This window comes from Myxocyprinus asiaticus, chromosome 16, assembly GCF_019703515.2.
Source record: "Myxocyprinus asiaticus isolate MX2 ecotype Aquarium Trade chromosome 16, UBuf_Myxa_2, whole genome shotgun sequence".
NCBI classification, from domain to species: Eukaryota; Metazoa; Chordata; class Actinopteri; order Cypriniformes; family Catostomidae; genus Myxocyprinus; species Myxocyprinus asiaticus.
In genome coordinates, this window is record NC_059359.1 from 19876549 (window position 1) to 19889593 (window position 13045).

At 39.2% G+C, this 13045-nt stretch overlaps 1 pseudogene; it reads left to right on the forward strand.

Moving 5' to 3' along the window:
* The first annotated feature begins 7731 nt into the window (after positions 1–7731).
* Positions 7732–12456, forward strand: LOC127454522 (melanocortin receptor 5-like; annotated as a pseudogene).
* Positions 12457–13045: the final 589 nt, after the last annotated feature.

The following is a 13045-nucleotide window of genomic DNA, read 5'->3' on the forward strand; positions in this document are numbered from 1 at the left end:
TTTATTTCGAAAATACTAGAAAATGTCGTGTCCTCCCAATGTTCATTTCTACAGAGAAATGGAACAATTTCAGTCAGGATTTAGGCCCCATCACAGTACAGAGACTGCACTTATCAGAGTTACAAATGACTTGCTCTTATCATCTGATCGCGGCTGGATTTCTCTTCTAGTGCTTTTAGATCTTAGTGCTGCCTTCGACACGATAGATCACGGCATTCTCTTGAATAGGCTGGAGAATTATGTTGGCATTAGTAGACTTGCATTAGTATGGTTTAGGTCCTATTTATCAGACTGCTACCACTTTGTTTGTGTGAACGAGGAATTGTCAAATCAAACAAAAGTATGGAGTGTCACAGGGATCAGTTTTAGGACCTCTGCTTTTCTCCTTGTATATGCTTCCCCTGGGAGATATTATCAGGAATCATGGAAGAAGTTTCCACTGTTATGCCGACGATACCCAACTTTATATTTCTTCTAAACCCAACAAAAATTCACAATTCTCCAAATTAGCAGATTGTATCAATGAAATCAAAGATTGGATGGCCAGAAATGTCCTTCTACTCAATTCTGACAAAACAGACGTACAAACGATTGGACCAAAAACCTCTAAAAATAAGCCACTAAAATATAATTTGACTCTCGATGGATGTACTGTTACGTCATCGTCTTCTGCAAAGAACTTAGGTGTTATATTTGATACCAATCTGTCCTTTTAAAATCAGATTTCCAATGTTTGTTGAACAGCATTCTTCCACCTGAGAAATATAGCTAAATTACGACACATGCTCTCTGTTGCTGATGCCGAAAAATTTATTCTTGCGTTCATGACCTCAAGACTAGATTATTGTAATGCATTACTGGGAGGATGTACAGCAAGTTCAATAAATAAACTTCAATTGGTTCAAAATGCAGCTGCCAGAGTGCTGACTAGAACCAAGATATATGATCATATTAGCCCCATTTTATCATCGTTACATTGGCTACCTGTTAAATTTCATATTAATTTTAAAATTCTGTTAACTACATACAAAGCTTTAAATGGTCTAGCTCCACAGAACTTTAGTGACCTTCTGACATGCTATATTCCATAACATTCAATAAGATCACAAAATTCTGGCTTGTTAATAATTCCAAGAATATCAAAATCCACAAAAGGAGGTAGATCCTTTTCATATTTGGCTCCTAAACTATCGAATAGTCTCCCTAACACTGTTCTGGATGCAGACTTACTCACTCAGTTTAAGTCTAGACTAAAGACTCATCTATTTAGCCAGGCATACACCTAATTTATCCATTAACTCACAATTAGGATGCTTTAGTTAGGTCTGCTGGAAACAGAAACACCCATCATGATCTATAGTTCTGCATAAAATGTAATGGCATTTACGCTAATATTATTCTATATGTTTCCATGTCTCAACCTCAGGATTCATATCCCAAGGTTACCAGAGCCTGCCGGATCCAGTTCCGTTCCTGCTTGGTGTCGGACTCCACTGCTACGTGTCGCTGAGAGATGACGACAAACTTCAGCCGGTGCTAGCCAGACATCACTTCAGTTTTTTTTACTTCAGAGGATGAACTGATGGCAACTATAAGGCATCGGAAACTTCATACAGTGCATCCGGAAAGTATTCACAGCGCTTCACTTTTTACACATTTTGTTATGTTACAGCCTTATTCCAAAATGGATTAAATTAATTATTTTCCTCAAAATTCTACAAACAATACCCCATAATGACAACGTGAAAGAAGTTTGAAATCTTTGCAAATTTATAAAAAAATAAAAAATTAAGAAAAATTAAAAAACCCACCACACATGCACATAAGTATTCACAGCCTTTGCTCAATACTTTGTTGAAGCACCTTTGGCACCAATTACAGCCTCAAGTCTTTTTGAGTATGATGCTATAAGCTTGGCACACCTATTTTTGGGCAGTTTCTCCCATTCTTCTCAAGCTCCATCAGGTTGGATGGGGAGCGTCGGTGCACAGCCATTTTCAGATCTCTCCAGAGATCTTCAATCGGGTTCAAATCTGGGCTCTGGCTGGACCACTCAAGGACATTCACAGAGTTTTCCCATAGCCACTCCTTTGTTATCTTGGCTGTGTGCTTTGGGTCATTGTGTTGTTGGAAGATGAACCATCGCCCCAGTCTGAGGTCCAGAGGGCTCTGGAGCAGGTTTTCATCAAGGATGTCTCTGTACATTGCTGCATTCATATTTCCCTCAATCCTGACTATTCTCCCATTTCCTACCGCTGAAAAACAGCCCCACAGCATGATGCTGCCTCCACCGTGCTGTAGGGATGGTATTGGCCAGGTGATGAGCGGTGCCTGGTTTCCTCCAGACATGATGCTTCCCATTCAGGCCAAAGAGTTCAATCTTTGTTTCGTCAGACCAGAGAATTTTGTTTCTCATGGTCTGAGAGTCCTCCAGGCGGGCTGTCATGTGCCTTATACTGAGGAGTGGCTTCCGTCTGGCCACTCTACCATACAGGCCTGATTGGTGGAGTGCTGCAGAGATGGTTGTTCTTCTGGAAGGTTCTCCTCTCTCCACAGAGAAACGCTTGAGCTCTGTCAGAGTGACCATCGGGTTCTTGGTTACCTTCCTGACTAAGGCCCTTCTCCCCTGATCGCTCAGTTTGGCCGGGCGGCCAGCTCTAGGAAGAGTCCTGGTGTTTCCAAACTTCTTCCATTTACGGATGATGGAGGCTACTGTGCTCATTGGGACCTTCAATGCTGCAGACATTTTTTTGTACCCTTGCACTGTTGGTAACACTGTTAACTGTGGGACCTTATATAGACAGGTGTGTGTCTTTCCAAATCATGTCCAATCAACTGAATTTACCACAGGTGGACTCCAATCAAGTTGTAGAAACATCTCAAGGATGATCAGTGGAAACAGGATGCACCTGAGCTCAATTTTGAGTGTCATGGCAAAGGCTGTGAATACTTATGTACATGTGTTTTTTTTTTTTCATTTTGTTTTTTTTAATACATTTGCAAAGATTTCAAACAAACCTCTTTCACGTTGACATTATGGGGTATTGTTTGTAGAATTTTGAGGAAAATAATGAATTTAATCCATTTTGGAATAAGGTTGTAACATAACAAAATGTGTAAAAAGTGAAGCGCTGTGAATACTTTCCGGATGCACTGTACATGCTCAAGCTGATACCCCTGACAGGGCCTCAGACTGGGGACTCAGTTTAGACGGTGTGGTGGGAGAGATTCAGCGTCAACTGTCAAGCATGTCGGCAATGCTGGTGAAGGTCGTTGCTGACTCGGAAGATCTTGCTGTAATACGTCAATCGATCACTGCCATGGAGAAAAAATTCTCTGAGTTGGTTACAAGAATGGGGGATGTCGAGAAACGGATCGACCAAGACGGACTTGGAGCGCATTTGGGAAAATTTGGAAGACCTTGAGGATTGTAACTGGCAAAACAATGTCCGAATTGTTGGAATTCCTGAGAACGAAGAAGGCTGAGATATGGTGAAATTCCTAGACGAGATCTTCCCGAGTCTGCTCGACATAACAGGCCATAAGCTGGAAATCGAGCGAGCTCACAGAGTTCTGGCTCGGAGATCCGCTGAAGGAAACAGGCCCAGATCAATTCTGGCCAAATTTCTGGGATCATCCGATAAAGATATTGTGTTGCGCGAGGAGTAAAGGAAGTCTTTCTTGGAAGAACCACAGCATTTTCTTGTTCCCAAACTTTGCGAATTCGACAAGAGAGAAACTCTTACATCAACAGAAGGTTACTTTTACATTGATGTTCCCGGCCAAATTGAGAATAGATACTAAGGATGGCCGCAAAATATTTACATGCCCACAGAAAGTGATGTCGTTCATAAAGTCAACGGAATGAGTAAGTCATTGTGTGATGCTCTCGATGCAGCTGAGTGGACCTGACTCACTAAACATTCACTTGACCGTCCGAGGAAACTGGGCACCTTCTTTGTTTCTTTTAGTGCTGGTTCCGCCTTGCAGCTGGAGTTTGTTTTATGGAATAACACTCCTTAAGGACAGTTTGTGGATGTATCTGCACGTTCTTTGTGCTTATGCCTCCTATTGGATGGAGGTTGTTTTGTGGAATATTTCCTGCAAACATTGGAGTGATTAGGGCATTTGTTGCTCTCATGTAACAGCCGAGTGGGCCAGACTCACTGAACATTCACTTGACTGTCCGAGGAAACTGAACGCCTTTTTTGTTTCTTTTTTGTGCTGGTTCCGCCCAGTGGCTGGAGTTTGTTTTCTGGAATAATACTCCTTCGGGACAGTATGTGGATGAATCTGCACATTCTTTGTGCTTATGCCTCCTATTGGAGGGAGTTTGTTTTGTGGAATATTTCTTGCAAATCATTAGAGTGATTAGGGCATGTGTTACACTCATGTAACAGCCAAATGGGCATTTTTTTGTTGTTGTTGTTTTTTTGTGCTGGTTCTGCTAGTGACTGGAGCTTGTTTTGTGGAGGATGTTGATGAATCTACATGTTCTTTGTGCTTATGCCTCATTGGCTGGAGTTTGTTTTATAGATTATTTTCTGTTGTGTAATTCAGTCTCACAAAATTTTTATAGAAACACCAGACTCGAGCAATCCGATGGCAAAAGTGTCGCGGGGGCTCTCGTAGGCGTACACGGACTGTTTGAGTTTAGAGGGATGGATGCCAATTGGGGCTTTTCTTTTTTCTGTTTTTGTTTTTGTTTTTTTGTTTTTTGTTCTGGGGAAGTTCGGGGTTTGTTTGTTGCTCTAATGTTGGAATGTGCTCTTTATAATTTTGTTTTTGACACAATCTATTTTTTCTAATATGTCAAAATGTCAAATGTTACTATGAGCAGATTGTCTCTCACCACGTGGAATGTGAATGGGGTGGGGCACCCCATAAAAAGAAGGAAAGTTATTTCTTTTCTTAAATGTAAAAAATAAGATATAGTGTTTCTTCAAGAAACGCATATTTCCCTGCAGGAAGCTGAAAAATTTGGGAAGATATGGGGTGGACATGTTTTCTTAAGTGCTGGGAGTCATTACATTGATAAGTAAGCATCTACAATTCAAATGTCTCAAACAGATTAAAGATAAATTAGGAAGAGTCATTATTGTTTTAGCAGAAAATCAGGGGCAAAGGTTGATTTTGGCTAATATTTACACACAACGCTGATGATCAGGGCTTTTTTATAGATCTTGAAGGGATGTTGCAAGCCGCTGGCACCCCTCATGATATAATATTGGGAGGAGACTTTAATCTATTGATGGCTCAGTCCTTGATCATAGTGAAGCAAAAGTGTGTAAGCCCCCTAGATTATCAGTGACGCTTCACAGGATGTGTAAATATCTTGGTCTTTCGGCTATTTTGAGACTTTTGAACTGGTAGGGACTATACATTTTTTTCATCAGTCCATAAGATTTATTCTAGAATAATTTTTTTATATCTAATCCCTCATTTCATCTGTTGTTGATTGTTCAATTGGAAACATTTTAGTCTAAGATCACGCCCCAGTGAGTTTAGAGGTGTTGCCACATACGGTGAAAAATAAATTAATATAGTTGCCGCTTAAATGTATCCCTTTTGCAAAATCCTGAATTCCAACAAATGCTAAAGGCTGAAATCAGTGTCTATCTGAAGACCAACTGGACCTCAGTATCCTCTGTGGGCATGGCTTGGGAAGCACTTAAGGTGGTTCTTAGGGGTCAGATCATACAGTATGCCTCATTCATCAAAAAATACAAAGCACAGGAACTCGTGGAGTTGGAAGGGAATATTAAAAGTGCCGAGGCAGAGCTGAAGTGCTGAATGTCGTCTGATGGCCTCAGAGAATTGACCCAATTGAAATACAGATATAATACTATTTTGTCGTGCAAGGTGGAGTTTTGGCTATTCAGGGCAAGACAGTCATATTTTGAGTTGGGGGACAATGCTGGGAAGCATTTGGCTAGATATATAAAGCAGAGAGAGTCTTTTTCTACCATTCCCTCAGTGAAATCTACTGGTGGTGAAATTTTTACCTCAGCCATTGATATTAATAATGCTTTTAAAGAATTCTATCTTGATCTCTATAGTCCCACAACTTTGTCTACTGATGAAGACATTAGAAACTTTGTGGAACCATTAGAACTCCCTAAATTGAAGAATGAGCAAAAAAATTCTCTTGATTCTGAGATAACCTTGGAGGAGCTTGGCAAGGTAATTAAGGCCTTGCCTACAGGCAAGGCTCCGGGGCCAGATGGTTTTGCAGCTTAATTTTTTAGATCTTATGCTACAGAACAGGCTCCACTTTTGTTAGAAGTTTATACAGAATCATTAAAGAATGGAAAGCTTCTGCCAACCACGGCACAAGCCCGGATCCAGGGTTGGGGAGTAACGGAATACATGTAATGGGATTACGTATTTAAAATACAAAATATAAGTAACTGTATTCCAGTACAGTTACAGTTTTAATCATTGGTAATTAGAATACAGTTACATTCAAAAAGTATTTTGATTACTGAAGAGATTACTTTGCATTTTATTGTCATTTGTTTCATTTTTATATTTAGTCCTTTCAGATGGAAAACATTCATACATATAAATGATGTGATCCAAAGTGAATTTGAACAGCGGTGAAACACTTTCTTATGATGTGTTACATTCATACGAGAAGACAGAGAAGTAAGTTTGAAGTAAATTTGGAGCAGAAGAAATAGAAATAAACCTGTGTAAAGTGTCAGCTTCACGCTAAGCTAAAATGCTATTTCTAGCCATTTTATATGCACGTTACCAGGCACGATCATATTAAGAAAATTCACATAATTTCGTCTTTTCTAGTAAGACCTTTGATATTAGGGCAAAAATCATATTCTTGATAATAATCTTTTATTGTTTTCCTGTAAAAATATCTAAAAATCCTTAAAACAAGATCAATTTGATTGATCTTGTTTTAGAAACAACACTACATAAGATATTTAGGTTTTTCAGAGAATGTATTTTTAGCATGTGTATTTTGTTTTACTGTACAAAACAAGTGAAAAAATCTAACAGTGCTGAATAAGTATCCAAAGTATTTAGAATATGTTACTGACCTTGAGTTATCTAACGGAATATGATACAAATGACATTTTACAGCATGTATTCTGTAAACTGTAGTGGAATACATTTCAAAAGTAACCCTCCCAACACTGCCCGGATCAGTCTGATTCTTAAAAAGGACAAAGATCCAAGCGAGTGTAAGAGTTACCATCCAATTTCCCTGATCCAGCTAGACATAAAAATATTGTCAAAAATTTTGGCTAACCGATTAAGTTATGACATCTCTTATACAAATAGATCAGGTGGGGTTTATTCGGGGCCACAGCTCTTCTGATAACACTAGGCATTTCATCAATATTATGTGGTCAGTGGCGAATGATCAGACTCCGGTCGCGGCTATCTCACTTGACGCCGAAAAAGGTGTTTGGTATGGTAGAATGGGATATTTTTTTAAGATTTTCAAAATATACAGTATGGAATACTTTTATTGGATGGATTAAGTTACTTTATAGACACCCGGTAGCGGCGGTACAAACAAATGGATTAATTTCAGATTATTTTTCTCTGGATAGGGGCACCCGGCAGGGTTGCCCTCTTTCCCCATTATTGTTCTGTCTTGCCCTGGATCCATTAGCAGCCACGATAAGAAGGGAAGAGGATTTTCCAGGGGTGGTGGCGGGAGGTGTGGCGCATAAGCTTTTGCTTTACGCAGATGATATATTATTATTCGTCTCCGACCCCATTAGATCTATGCCTTGCTTCCATAGAATTATTAATTCCTTTTCTAAGTTCTCAGGATACAATTGGTCTAAATCCAAAGCTTTGGCTTTGACAACGTACTGCCCAGTAATGGCTTTCCAGCCAGGCACCTTCCAGTGGCCCAAACAGGGCATTAAGTATTTGGGCATTTTGTTCCCAGCAAATTTGTCTGATTTAGTTACAGTTAATTTTGACCCCTTAATAAAAAGTTTTTCGAGCGATGTGGGCAGGTGGGCTTCATTACATTTATCTATGATTGGGAAGGTTAATGTTATTAAAATGAACTGTGTTCCAAAATTTAACTACTTGTTACTGTCTCTCCCTGTAGATGTTCCCCTCTCTTATTTCAAATAATTTGATAGCATATCGAAGTCCTTCATTTGGAATGGTAAATGTCCCAGATTACATTTTAATAAATTACATAAGCCGATTGTTAAAGGTGGGCTAGGCATACACAAGATTTTGTTTTCTTATTATTTATTCGGTCTCAGACATTGGGCTCATTGGTCGCTTCCACCTGAGAGAGCCCCTCCCTGGTTTTGTATTGAACAGGAAGTTCTTGCCCCTATTTTGCCATCGCAAAGCCTTTCTATCAAACTAATTGGAGAAGTTAAGTTACACCCCGTTATCTCGCATTCGGACTCGGTATGGACAAAAGTGTCCAGAGTGTGTAATTCGGACATTTATTTAAATGCTGCCTCGAGCATATGGCTGAACCCTAAATTATGTATTGATAGGTCCCCTTTCTGCCTGTCAGAGCGGATTGTGAGGGGGGTTACTACACTCGGTGACCTATATGAGAGTGGAGTGTTGAGATCTTTTGAAAATTTGGTTGAACATTTTGGGATTCCCAGATCTCAGTTCTATAGGTATTTACAGCTGCATCACCTGCTGTTATTTTGGGAGTAGCTCAAAAGCAGCAGATACTCTGGGAGAGGTGATAACTGCTTTTGGAAAAGGTCATGAGGCATCAGTGTATTACTCCCTGTTAATTCAGAGTCTGGAGGACTGAGCTTTAACTTCTATCCAGAGATTATGGGAGAAAGATTTAAACTTGGGATTGGAGGAGAAAGTGTGGGCTAGGATTCTAAAAAATGTCAAGTCTGCATCTAGAGATGCAAGGGTGCACCTTATGCAATTCAAGATTTTACATAGATTCTATTGGACCCCCTCTAGATTGTATAGGCTTGGTCTTAACAACACACCCACCTGCTGGCGATGCCAATCAGAAGATGGAGACACAACCCATGCTTTTTGGGGGTGTGTTAAGATCCAAGAATTTTGGTTGAAGGTTCAGAGTGGTATGTGTGTCGTTTTGGGCACTCAAATTTTACTTTGTCCCAGACTCTGTATTTTGGGTGATGGGGCAGTCATAAATTTGGGGGATAATCACATAAAAAATTGGGTTCTGACCAGTCTCATGATTGGCAGGCAAATTATTTTAAGGGGATGGAAGTCGGATGGAGCACCCTAATTTTTGGAGTGATGTGTGGAGATGGGGAGGGTGGCAGCTTTCAAGGAGGTGGCAAGTAGAAGGCTGGGGTTTTGGGACTTGTTTGTTAAGAAATGTGGCAATTATTTAGCATATTTGGGAGACTCTTGGGGAGGGGATGTGGAGACTGAAGTTTAGTTTAATTATGTATGCTTATTATATTTTCTTTTTTGTGTGTGTGTGTGTTGTTATGTGTGACCACAGGGGTGATAGTTGGGTGTCAGGGTGGGATTGGTGAATGGGGAGGGATATTAGTGGGGGTTGAATGTTAAATGTCGATTTGTTGTATGTGTGTTGGGTTTTTCTTTATTGTGTATATCATTTTTTTTAATTGCAACAAAAAATAGCAACTCCAAGACAACTCCATTTTATTGACTGTTTTTCTAGTGTCAGTTTATAAAAAGTATGTTTCTTTACTCAATAGGTGACTTGAGTTCACTTGTCATAATGATCTGCCTTACTCAATAGGTGACTTGAGTTTACTTGTGGTAATGATCTGCATACCTGTTCCTAGAGGAAATCTTAAGAGTAGTTGGCTACCATGTTGAGTGGCTTCCAGTACAGTAATTATAGGGCCAGTCTTGCGAGTTCAGTGCCTTGCTCAGTGACAATGAGGCTCCTACCAGGATAAAATCTGCAAAGAATTTATGAGGATCCCTCAGCAGTAAATTAGGCTGCCATCACCCCTAATAGTTATGGCAGTAAAGGCATGAATGGTTGGAAGGATGTCTGCATTTGGTTTGTCCACCTCAACATAGCAGGAGTTCAAGAGCAGACACACTCACTGGGTCTGTGTTCTTGACTCCATGCTGACCTCCATTGTTAAGACTGTGCGATTTGTTGTGATGTAAGTGTAAACAGATCAGATCAGTAATTGGCCTAATCCCCAGCATATCTGAAGGATTTCCTAGGTTTCCTTGGAAGGTCCTGTTTCCTGTTCCCTATGTGTTTACTGCATTCAATGCTGTCAATACAGGTGCCCTGCAAAGCACAAGTCGAGTGTGTCATTGGCCTGTGAGCGGGTGCACATCGAACCTGAGGTTTTCCTCACACTGGGCCTAATCAGCCTGCTTGAGAACTGTCATGAGGAACAAGAACCTCCACTCACCCATGTACTTTTCCGTCTGCAGCCTCGCAGTGGCTGATATGTTGGTGAGTGTATCCAATGCATAGGAGACAATAGTGATTCATCTGCTGGCCAATAGGAGTTTGGTGATTGAGGATCACTTTATCCATCAGATGGATAATGTCTTTTACTCTCTTATCAGTATCTCAGTGGTGGCATCTATGTGCATTTTGTTAGCGATTGCGGTGAATCGTTATGTGACTATCTTCTATGTTCTGCGCTACCATAAAATAATGACCGTATGGCAAGCAGGAATTATAATCGGCAGCATCTGGTCCTTTTCTACAGGTTGTGGGATTATCTTCATCATCTACTCCGACACCAAGCCTGTGGTGGTGTGTCTGGTGGCCATGTTCTTTGCTATGCTTCTCATGATGGCATCACTGTACAGCCACATGTTTCTGCTGGCGCGCTCACATGTCAAATGCATGGTGATGTTGCCGGGCTACAACGGCAACACCAGGCAGAGAGCAAGCATGAAGGGGGCCGTCGTTTGCAGTGTAGGGAAAGCAATCCAATCATGTACACACTTTGCAAATGTACCTCTTAACTTATACAACCATGTGAAATGTATTTTGTTGTATTTTCTGTGTAAAGGCAGTCACATTTACCTTTGCATGGCAAAATTCCGTGGCCGAAGAAGGTGTGGGAAGAGGTTGAGCGCATGTGAAACCAGCAAAAAATAGAATAAAATGCTGACACTTTGGGTTATCTCTGCAAGTGTAACAAGATTGGTTACACCTGTGGAGATAACCCCTAGCGTCAGCAATGATGCAGCATTGAAATTACGGACTTGTAAGGGAAAGCCTGCTTCGCTCACCACGCGTCAGTGGACACGTAGTTGTCTGTATTTCGCCTGCAGAATTTCACCGTGCAAAGGTAAATGTGACCACACCAATGTTGTGATGTCACTAAATTGAAATATCTGTTTTGTCATTTTGTGATATTACATGGGATAATTATGGGTATTAATATAATTTCTAGCGCCAGGAGGCTGTTGTCAGTTCAGTGCAACTGTGATATTTTGTGGACAAAACAGGTAAAAATATGTAAAGTAGAAATATGATCGCAGATAATTAATTATATTGTATTAACATAAAACCTGTGGACAAAGAACAGAAACACATAATGTAACCACATGTAGTCGTTCATCAAATACATAATGTGTAATAATAATAATAATAATAATTATAATAATATACAATAATATATATATATATATATACACACACACAATGTATGTATACATAATAGCGTAAACACTATGTATTGTATAATTTGTTTAATACTACTAAGGAATTAAAAACATCTTGTGTACAGTACATCAACGAATAATTTGTGCTACACTTCTTTTTATTAGTAAAATCAAAGAGAAAGTGTTTATAAGGGTAATTAAAAAGTGTATTTTTTGTTGTTGTTTTTTCCTCTTTGGCATGTACAGTAGGCAGAGAATAAATGTGTCATTGTAGGTTAGAAATGATGCATAAAAATACAGTGGAAGCTGATTTTATCACATTTGTGTGTGTATTTTAGAATTTAAAAACATTTTGTCTTTTTTGTCAAAAGGTCCATTTAAAAGTGTGTATTATGTTAATTTCAGGTGTATGAAAATACTGAATATGCATGAAGGTGGTTGACATATTTTGTCTAATCTTCTGATTTTGTAATTTCATTGTAGATATAAAAATTGCTGTTGATTTCTCAATCTTCATCTTTAGTTCTACTTAAAACATTGCTCTATCCCGACCAGGTAATTCCAAATATTGCAGTGGCAGAGTTTGTATTGCATAGTACCATACTACTTTATTTCTGCCTTAAGGCATAAGTAGTAAGTATTATGGGTTGAATGCCATTCTGAACTCAGCCAATGTTTATTGTTCAACTAATGATGTGATTTTGGAGCGGGCATACCTGTATCGACCAAATATATGGCAAATATACACATTTAAATTTACAGTCTCACTCTTTCGGAAATACAGACTAAAAATATAGATGACTCACTCATTTTGTCCAATCAAATGCTCTTTATAATGAGAATATCATTTCCTGAATAATAAACTATATTTAACCTGCAGCAGTCCACTGCTAGCATTCTCATTTATGGCGTATTTTATTTCAATGGTGATATTTCATACCTGCTGAGCTTCAATGATAATTAAATTCCAAACAACAATTGTAAATTACTTAACATTTATTAAATGTCCTATATGGATTTGATTTATAAAATAAATTATTCTTTCTGTTACTCTGACTAGTCTTTAGAACAGAATGAAGCAGTTTAAAAAAAAACAAAATCAAATATTTGGTGTGACCACCCTATGCCTTTAAAACAGCACCAATTCTCCTAAGTACACTGGCGCACCGTTTTTCAAGCATGTTGGCAAATAGGATGTTCCAAGATTGAGATATGGGCTCAACGTATTGTTAGGACATTACTGATGTAAAAAAACAGCACCATCTGCGTCATTTTTGATCAAATCAAGACAGGCCCCATTTCCAGCAGCCATCAGTCCAACATCTTATCCTTGAGTAATCATGCTAAATTGCTAATTTGGTACTAGAAAATCACTTGCCATTATATCAAACACAGCTGAAAGCTATTTGGTTCGTTAAATGAAGCTTAACATTGTCTTTGTGTTTGTTTTTGAGTTGCCACAGTATGC